The sequence below is a fragment of the Rattus norvegicus genome, chromosome Y (assembly GCF_036323735.1).
Source record: "Rattus norvegicus strain BN/NHsdMcwi chromosome Y, GRCr8, whole genome shotgun sequence".
In the NCBI taxonomy this organism is placed as follows: Eukaryota; Metazoa; Chordata; class Mammalia; order Rodentia; family Muridae; genus Rattus; species Rattus norvegicus.
In genome coordinates this window covers 38,083,276-38,093,965 of record NC_086040.1, presented here as the reverse complement: position 1 = coordinate 38,093,965, position 10,690 = coordinate 38,083,276, and the positions used below count along the sequence as shown (strand labels likewise).

Sequence of the window (10,690 nt, the reverse complement as noted above, 5' to 3'; positions counted from 1 at the left end):
CATTGTTAGATTATCCAGCGTCCTGTAAGCCAAATTACCTTTTGATGTGTTTGGTGATTTGAATAGGTTTGGGCCACCATAGATTCATGTGTTTGAAAGCTTGACCCACGAGGAGTGATACTATTAGGAGGTGTGGCCTTGTTGGAGTAGTTGTGACCTTGTTGGTGTATGTGTGGCCTTGTTGGAGTAGGTGTGGCATTGGTGGAGTGGGTGTGGCCTTGTTGGAGTAGGTGTGGTCATGTTGTAGTAGGTGTGAGTTTGTTGGAGGAAGTGTGCCACTGTGGTGGCTTTGCATTGAGATTTGTATATACTCAAACTATGCTCAGTGGTACAGGCAATCCCTTTCTGCTGCCTGTGCATCAAGAACTTTGGGCTGCTAGAGCACCAACTCTGCCTGGATGCTCCCATGATTCCTGCCATGATGATAATGGACTGTACCACTGAAACTGTAAGCCAGCTGCAATGGAATCTTGTCCTTTATAAGAATTACCTTGGCTTCTGTGTCTACAGCTATGAGCATGCTCAGGCTACAGAAGAGCCTTGCCTCTAGTGTCCTCCACTGTGGTAAAAAGAAGGTCCAGTTGGACCCCAATGTGACCAATAAAATCGCCAATGCCAACTCCTGTTAGCTGATCAGGAAGCTGAATGAAGATGGCCTGATCATCTGGAAGCCTGTAACTGTCCATTCTCAGACTCGCTGAGAGAAACACACCTTGAAGGGCAGGCATATGGTCATACGGAATGGAAAGAGTACTGCCAACACACGGGTGCCTGAGAGGGTGACCTGGTTGAGAAGGATGAGGATCCTGCACCGGCTTCTCAGGAGATACTGGGAATCTAAGAAGATTGATCGCCATATATATCACAGCCTGTACCTGAAGGTTAAACGGAATGTATTCAAAAACCAATGGATTCTTATGGAGCAGATCCTCAAACCGAAGGCAGACGAGGCCCGGAAGAATCTACAGGCTGACCAGGCAGAGGCTCACAGGTCTAAGACCAAGGAAGCACAAAAACGCGGGGGAAAGAGCGCCCCCAGGCCAAGAAGGAGGAGATCATAAAGACTCTGTCCAAGGAGGAAGAAACCAAAAAATAAAGCTTCCTTCATGTCTGTGCATAGAGACCTCACTGTGGCCTCACATGATCAGTCATTAAAATAAAACAAGCCTTAAAATAAAAAAAGAGATACCTTGCCTATGGTGTCTATTCACATCTATGGAAATCTAACTAAGACAATGTGTATTCATTCTGCCATTTCTGTTTCTCTGGAAAACATAATACAATAGCGCTCTAGAGAGAGGAACAAGTACCCACCAGACAACATAAATTCCAGTTTACTTTTCTGGTGATTATGAAGTTGTTGAGGTTTAAAAAAAAAAAGCAAACTTGTTTTTTTGTTTTTTTCTTTTGGGGTTTTGTTGTTGCTGCTGCTGTTGTTGTTGTTTTTGTTATTGTTTTTAAAGAAGAAATACATTAAGCCTCTTCATCCCTAACTGGCTGGCAAACACCGAGCCCACATCAGCTAAAGCGATTAAGGCATTAGGAATGTGTTTACACAAAAACATAAAGTTATCGTGTCAAGTTCAGATGAGAGACAACATCGGCCATGTGGGCAAGCCTAGAGCCTCAACCATTTAAAACAAATAAATCAGGACACACTGTCAGAAGCCTGTCAGGCCAACAGAGAGGAGGGCCTGTGTTTTGTGTTGTTATTTACTTTTATGAATATTTGGAGCCACCTGGCTCATTAATCCTTTTTATAATATTAACTCTGGCACTTTTTTCTTGACTTATCAAATATTTCCTTAATGAACTTTCAGCTCACACCCCCCATCTCCATTGTAATGACTTTCAAATTAAGTTCTTCTGGACCACAGGGATTTTTAGAACTCTATAATGATAGAAAACAAGGGGAAAAGAACCTCTTTCTTTGTATTTGAAGAAAGACATAGTCATTTACCTGCCACCTTCCCACAGTGCTGACAGTTGCCAAGGTCAGTGATGAGAACTCTGCCTCATGGGCACCATCAGAGTCGTGAGATGAGCACTACCAAACCAGGAGGCATTATACTGACATAACCATATAGTGCTCCCTCACCTACAGCCACCGGGTTCAAAACTTCTGGTGTCCCTCCTCCCCTTAAAAGAGAGCTGTTAGGATCCATGCTCAGCATCACCCATGACCATAGTCCAAAGCTCAAACCTTTTAAAAATCAGATGTGTTTATGTTATCAAATGTGTGAATGTTCTGTCTACATAGAACTGTGTGCACCAAGTGCCTGCCTGATGTCTGAAGATGACAAGAGTGGGCATTAGAATTTCTGAAACTGGCCATCAGTTCAACTGTGAGCCATCATATGGATGCTGGGAATACAACCTGGGTACTCTTCAAGAGTAACAAGTGTTCTTCATGGCTGAGCCAACTCTCTAAGCCCCAGAATCTGTGTCCTGTCCCCGTAGATGCTTTGCTACTCTATAAAACCACATGGGAGACTTGGTGACCATCCAAGGGAATAGACTTCACCCTTCAATGAAGAGGATGCCATGGCTGGTGGTATTGTAGACAGTAGGAGACTGTGAAGGAAAGTGCCTTGTATAGGTGAGTACTGTGAAACCAATACTGGAGGACCACCCTGGACTGGATAGAGATTGGGTTGGGCCATTGCAGAAGATAAAAGAATGATGGTGACAAGGACATTTGAGCAATCCCATGAACTATTCAGTCTGGCATCTTAGTTAGGTTTCCACTGTTGAGAAGAGACACCATGACCAAGGACAACATGTAATTGGGCTGGATTACAGGTTTAGAGGGTCAGTCCATTATCATCAGGCAGAGGGCATGGCAGTGTGCAGACAGACATGGTGCTGGAGAAGGAGCTGAGAGTTCTACATCATTATCGAAAAGAAGCCAGGAGCAGACTATCTCCCACATGGCTGGGAGATGGATTTAAAGAACTCACCCCCACAGGGAGACCCCTCCTCCAAGAAGGCCAACCTCCAATACTGCCATTTCCTGGGCAGTGCACGTTCAAACCACCACAGGGTCTCTTCACATATATGATAATTGCACCCTTGTTTTAAAGTCTTGCTTAAAGACTCATGATGTTTGCGTGAAGAACATTCATTGGGTCTTGGTGGCTCTAAAACCCCAAGAACATGAAATCCTTTATTACCCTGAAGTATGAAAATGGCATGTGTGCACAGTCCCTCCCTTCCTCTGCAATATCATAATGTTAAGTGTGTGGAGCTCCAGTATGCAAACTTGTAAGTGCCGGCATGTGTAAATTCTTGAGCCACACACTCAATAGAATCAGGCATGAGCCTTCTTTTCTTTTGTTTATGGCTCTGAACTCTGGCCTAGACTGATGGGCCAGTAGTTCCTGGAATGAAGATTTCTGGGTGCAGCCAAAGGCATGAAGGTATGTGATTTAATTACAGGGCTGAAGGAATCTGGCTGGTTTCTTCCTGTACCACATGAGAGAGGAAGTCACTCTGCTCAGCCAATTGCAAAAAAAAAAAAAAAAAAAAAAAAAAAAACACAGAGAAAAAGCACATAGGATGCTTGTTTTACATAGACTAGATCATGAGCCCTGTTCATATTTAAATATCCATATGTGCAGAGGAACCATTGCTTTTTGGTGCAGAGATGCCGTCATTTTTAAGCACCCAGGTCAAGATCAGGCAGATCTGGGTGTTTGGTGTGAGAACACCTCTCTTCATGTGGAGTTCCCCTCATGACCACTAAGGTGGCCACATGATCCCAAGTTCACCACCATTCTGCTCAGCCCCATAACAGATGAAGTAGAACACATGATTTGGGGAGATAACATGGGCAGATTTTAGACCATCTCCTATGTACAGCAGAGAGCAGCATTGAAAGGACTGGGGAAGGCTTTGGCTGACCCCAGGCCTTTTCTCACAGAAACAGCTGACAAACCGCCCCACAGTGTTCCAGTTATGGGTGTTTCCTTCAATAACAGTGATTTTAAAATAGCACCTTTGCCTCCCCCTACCTCCCCCAAGTGCTGGGCGTCTGTTCCATGGGCCACCAAGTTTCCTCTAGGAGAAGCCTCTCTGCTTCCCTCAGAGCAGCTCTCCAAGGAAATAAATAGCATGTAGTCATTATTCAAATGAGGTTTAATTAATGTAGAACTCGCCCCTAACTTTCCCAGACACCCATGATAATGAGCTCCCAGCTCTCTTACACTCCAGTTTGTGATGTAAAACTGTAGAGCTGCATGTGACAGAAGCTGGGAAGCTGAGGACCCAACAGCAGTTTGACTCCACTGTCTCACAGCTTGCAGAAGAATCTCGGGCCCAAAGCCTGTGTTCATCCATCCTTTCAGGGGAATAGGTGGTCTGGTTGGTTTCGTGCTCCCCAGAGAGCATCTAAGGTTCAAAAAGAGGCTCAACTCAAGAGACTTTGTGGCTGTCTCTAATTTGCACACCTGACCAGCCCCGGCCCTAATTCCTGGCAAACCATTTCATAAATAGTAAAGCCCAAGGCACTGAGTCACGCTGACCTTTATTCATAGCCTCATGTCCTTGCTCAACAGACAAGAATACACCTCCAGAGTCCTGGAGGAAGCACGATTGTGTCTGTGGTTCGAACAAGACAGGTTAGAGGAACTGGAGAATTAAGGGTGATGGTAAAATGGAGAGAAGCTACCTTCTGGTCTCTAGCCTTTGTCTCCTGATGGCTGAGCATCAAAAACATCAACGCAACCAACCCAGCCAAGGCTGCCTGCAGAGATTGTGCACATTTTCCTAAAGAAATCTCAATCGAGGCTGAGAAACACATGTGCCTGAAGAGATAGTCCATCATTTAAGAGCATGTTCCAAACTCGCAGGGAACCCAAATTTTATTATTAGGATCCACTTAAGCAGCTCACAGCTGCCTGTAAATCAGCTCCCGGGAAACTGAGGTCCCTTTCTGGCCTCCAAGGGAATCTGCAAACAATATGCATCCCCATGCATGCGTGTGTGCGCACACACACACACACACACACAAATGTAACTGTCCTTACTGAGGGTCAGGAAGTGTATTGCTTGTGGTTTCATGTGGTTACTAATCCACTTTCACTCCTAGATCCAAACGATGTAACTCATAAAACCATCTTGGAACTTTATTTACAAAAAGAAAATCACTGAATAGAAACAAGTGATGGGCTAGAGAGACGAGTCAGTCCTAAAGAGCAATGGCTGCTCTTGCAGAGGACCCGAGTTCCATTCCCAGCACCCACGTGGCAGATGACAACCATCCATGAGTCCAGTTCGAATGGATCAGACATCCTCTTCTGATCTCTAAGCGTATCATATTCATATAGCACACACACAAAGGTGCAAGTACATATAAAATAACAAAAGAAATCAAAAAGAAAATTTAAATAAAAACAAGTATATTTAATCACTATATTTTACTTAATTTTTAACTTCACTTTGTCCTTTAACCTTGCTGTAAATTATTTCTTTTGTACAATGTTGCCTGAAAAGCCAAAGAATTGTGTATACAGCTCTCTCTAATGTCCATGTTCAAATCAGAAATAGTGACAGTCACCTTCTCTGTGTAATAAACTCACTAATTTCCTCCTGTGGTTTAGTAGGGGATCCAGCTTTACCTGAATGGAGGTCTCTGAGTGAGACAGGAACTTCTCAGGATGTGACTGCAGAATCCAGTGTCCCCACCACTGCTGACAAAGGACAGAGTCCTCCCCACGGGTCCCACAGACTCCAGATGCTGGTGCAATAATCGAGCCTCTTGATTTCCCTCTCTGTGAGGTAAAGGTATCCATTCACCTGGAATTCATCCAGAACCTTCAAGAGTCAGAAACATCCTGCAGAACAAAGCAGCTTTACTGGCCCTCTCCAAGGTCCTGAGAACATCACTAAGTCCAGTCCACTGAGATGAGGGCACCCTGCCATTGCCACAACCTCCTTGCGAACAGAGAGGGTGGGCAGAGGAGGCAAACACTCTCTTTTTCCCATTCCTCATGGTTCCCATTCCTTACATATTAAATATGCAACTTGCAGACTCATCAGACAAAACACCAGGGGCTGGGAAATGGCTCATTATGTTAGGGATTCAAGGATCATAATTTAAATTCTCACCCTGGGCACTCTGTCAGGAGTCGCAGTCATACCAATGTGTGCTCTGCCAACAGGAAGACATCTGGCTGCCATGTACAGGGCAATACTGTAGCACCACCCCCTTTCAGTCTTACATTCACTCAGTAATCAATAATCATGGGGCTCAGTGAAGAGGCCACTGGCTTGAAGAAGAGCATGAGAACATCGAGTGTGTGCTAATTCAGCCTGATATCACAATGTTTCCATGATGTCAGAGCCACGGTCTCCTGGATACCACCTGGACCCATTCTCTTTCTTATTTAACACCTTGATTGGAAAGCACATAATGGGAGGATACTGGAGAAATTCCAGGGTAGACCAGTCCTGCCAAGTCCACAGTAGTGAAGTTGTGCCACAGCCACAAACCCTTTCACCCCTCCATCCACTGAAGCCTGTGATTCATGAATGATATTAATAGAAACCAACCAGGCATGGCCATGACTACGGTGCTATGTCCAGCAACAGATGTTTCCTAGAGTGGTTATCTTAGAATAACCATAACCAAAGAATACAGCCCACTCATCAGTTTCAGATCACGTTCACTAACAAGGGTGGTTGTGTGCTGGAAAAGGCAGCTGGATTTTAGGCTGTGCCTAAGCTGGTCCTGACTGTAATTGATCTGTTTCTTCCAGAGGGGAAAATGAGGAATGTGATTAGTTTCACATGTGGATATCTGAGCTCTGATATTGATGCCTTTGTTAGTCAGTGTCTGAGATGGCCCAGAGGCCCTGGGGAATCTGTCTTGAGACAGAGGAGATGCTTTTCATCCTAATTCACCATGGTTCCCCCAAGTTATGACAACATGATTTGCCTGTTCACTTGATGATGTCCTGGCTAGTCTGCTGGCAAACAGAGGAGCAGCACCTCTTCCTCTGAATCTAGCAAGGTCTATTCAACCCCCTTCCAGCCCCAGACATGCTTCTCCAATTTCCTATGAGCAAAATGAATATTTAAAGAATTTTAGGGCCCACAAAATGAGGAAAACCATGTGGTATTTGTCCATTTTGCTTGGGATGGGCCCTCCCAATGTAAGCCCTTCTCTATTTAAAAGATCAGTTACCAAACCAACCCCCACAGCCTTATCTCTACTCAGAAGCTCAGTAAAATAAACAAATATCAGAGAATCTTGAAATCCAGCTATACACCCTGTTTCCTGCTAGGACCCAACACACAGACACACACACACACACACACACACACACACACACACACACACACACACACACACAATCTGGGTGCCTTTTCTTCTACTATAGTAGAAATTGTAGGTAATATTTTTGCTTTACATGTTTCCAAGGATCCCTATGCCATGTTCTATCCGACCACTGAAATGACTTGATGCCTTAGAAAACATGACTTGCCAGTGATCTGGTTCTAGGTGTGGGGGACATGGAGTGAGCACTGTACCCAACATCACTGTCCACAATTCTATCTGCTTTGGTCCTAGTTTCATTGTACAAAGTCAGACAGTCTGGTGTCTACTCTACTCCTGGCAACATATGCCCACAACTGCACCTCTGAAATTCTTTCTCTTCCTCCAACGAAAGAACTTCTTGGTATTTGGAAGGTAGAGGCAGGGGAACCATTGCAAGCATGAGGCCAGCCTAGGCTATATAGGGAAAAGGAGCAGAAGGAAGCAGAGGTGTAAGGAGGGATAGAGGGATGGGGTGCTGTAAACATCTATCTCCCATGCTCACCAACACAGTTATAAGTTTCATTAAGTCGATCAACAGTCCCAATGTAAGGGTGCACAGTCATTCACCAAACACACACACACACACACACACACACACACTCACACACACACACACACACAAACACACACACAGAATCATCTCATGGAAAGCCTCCATCAAAAGAGAGAGCACACAGCTTAGGCTCAGACCCAGTTGGTGAATGGCAGTCAGCCTGAGCATTTGGCCACCATACACATAGGACTCAGAGGCAACAAATCAGAGGATACCTGCACACCTTGCTTATTGTGGCACTATTCTCAGTAGCAAAGATGTGGAATCTGCCTCTACATCCATCAATAGACCATTGAATAAGTCCTGGTACACATACACAATGGAATTTTATCCAGCCACAAAAGGGATTGAATTTAGTCTTTGGTAGAAAAACTAGAGACCACCGCATTAACCAAAATCAACCAGACACCAGAAAGCAAATACTGTAATTTTTTTCTCATTTGTGAGTCCTGTAATTCTTTACAGAATCTTTATGTGTTCTTAACAGATCAAAAAAAAAAAAACAAAACAAAACAAATATGTACATATGTCACGAAGGCAGACAAATCCTGGAGAAGGAAAGAGACTAACTAGCCCAGGGGTTGGGAATGGGGATGAGCAGGAAGGTCAAATAGGGTAAAACACATGACATGGTTAAAGGAAGTTGTCTTGATGCAACCCAGCACCGTGGATAATGAATAGACACTGATATAAAAAAAATGAAGAAGGAAAAAGAAAAAGAAAAGAAAAGGTTACAATTTCAGCATCAGAGACACTGATGAGGCAGAGGACCACCACTTACATTCCAAATGCACCAAGATCCATGGTCCCCTGGCCTGAAATGGCTTAGGTATCTTTCCTTTGAAATTTAAAATACTCGCTCATACAAATATGAGCATTCGACATACACTACAGAAGCTAGGGAAATGGACCCACAATTAAAGCACTTTCCATGGAAACACAGAGACGTACAACTCCCCTCCCCTGGAAACCCTCATAAATGGGGGGAGGGGTCAAAGGGGGTGGGTGTTGAAGTTGCCTATAATTAAAAACTGGGAAGGCAGAGGTAGGGAATCCAGAGAGGAAAGTGGCAAGCAGAACTCGTCATATTAATGCGACTGATTTTAACTGAAAGACCTTGCTTTGGAGAATCTGAGAGGAAAGCAATGAAAATCTATGACATCATATCACACATACACGCATGTCTGCATAATACACATTCAAACACATGAGTACACATACATATCTCTCACAAACACAAAAAGAAAGAAAGAAAGAGGAAGAAAGAAAGAAAGAGGAGAGGGAGAGAGAGAAAGAAAGGAGGAAATGGATAGATAAAATACATCAGTAGAAACTGCAATTAGGCTCCATTTGTCCGTTTTTGATGTAAAAAGAAAGGGGTTGGTCGAAATGCCCTGTTTTGTTCTTTAAGTAGCGCTGAAGACCAAATCCAAGACCTTGTGCAGCTAAACGCTCTTCCTTTAGCCCTATTAGGCGCTCACGGACCTACAAAGGGCAGGTGGCCTCGCAAATTGGAGGGATACGTCTGTGCCCAGGTCAGAGGTGGATGCAGGTCTCCCAGGTGAGATCTCATGGAGATACCGTCCCTCTGACTGGCGCTAGGGGGCACACGTGGCCTGGAGCCCATCTCTGTGTTCTTCATTCTCAGATAGTCCAGGCAGGGCTCTCCAAAACCCCACCCTCAACCAACCCTAAACCCGAAGGTGGGGACAGAGCCTGAAACAGCCTTGCAACTGTCAGGATGGGGGGACACTGCCTGCTCCCTCTCCCGCCACCACAGAGCTGGTCGGAGGGAATGGAGGAAGGTTTTCCTTGTGCACCCTAGAAGAGACCTCAACTCGTACAGAAGTTTTTCTCCGTGCACAGTGGAAGTCAAGTCTTAGATATCTTGATGATCACTTTTGCTTTGGGATCAATTGGTGGTTGTGGAGATTTGCAGCAGTGTCTCTGAGGATGTCTTAAAGAGTCAGACATACCGAGACTGAAATCTCTCTCTGCCCTGCCTTTTGCTGTGTGGACCTGAACAAAGACATCTCTGAACTTCATTTCCTTCTAGCCCGGAGACAGGATGAGTACCTGTTACCTGTAGACTTGGGACAAAGACTGTATACCATCCTACACATGCAGGTGGCTCAGAGAGCACCTGTAGAGACACGAGCCTGCTGCCACCCACGCGCAGCTGTAGTGCTGATTTTTCTGCCCAGGAAAAGAAATGCTTACTTTTCATTGATCCATCTAATGACTTTGTGTACCTAATCAGCCTGAACTCCATCCTGTTGTTTGTCTGCAGTTAGATCTAACTGTTGATCTAAGTACTCAGGTCTAGAATTAGACTCTCACCCGGAGCTGGGAGAACTGCTTCAATCCTCTACTCCTTCTAATGAAAACCTTTCTGACACTGAGAGCGTTCTCCCTAAAGCCTCAATGTTGCCTTGTTCTATTGGCAGGTAGCAAAGGAAATCTTATTCCCCCCCCCCCCAAGCCCTAACAAATTACGGGATGTCATCACAGCCCGATTAGTATTTACCCAACAATGTGCTGATTCCTGATCCAGCCAAAGCTTAACTGCTATTTAAATGGAGCACGATATTTAAATCTTAATTTATTACCTGCTGGTAATAATCTTACAATTATAAATCCAAAGTATCACTCGGAATACATTTTCATACGTAAAAGAATCTGTCCTCATTGTTGTTCCATGGCACATGGCTGTTGGTTTGACTTTCAAACCAGAGCTGAATATCCTTTTATGGAGAAAGAGATAATGGGATTTTTCCCTGCACCGAAGCCTGATTGGAGAGGGAGAGAAACACATC

At 44.5% G+C, this 10,690-nt stretch overlaps 1 pseudogene; it reads left to right on the top strand.

Annotated features, from left to right (window-relative positions):
* The first annotated feature begins 512 nt into the window (after positions 1–512).
* On the top strand, positions 513–1,096 carry LOC134484507 (large ribosomal subunit protein eL19-like; annotated as a pseudogene).
* The last annotated feature ends 9,594 nt before the right edge of the window (positions 1,097–10,690 follow it).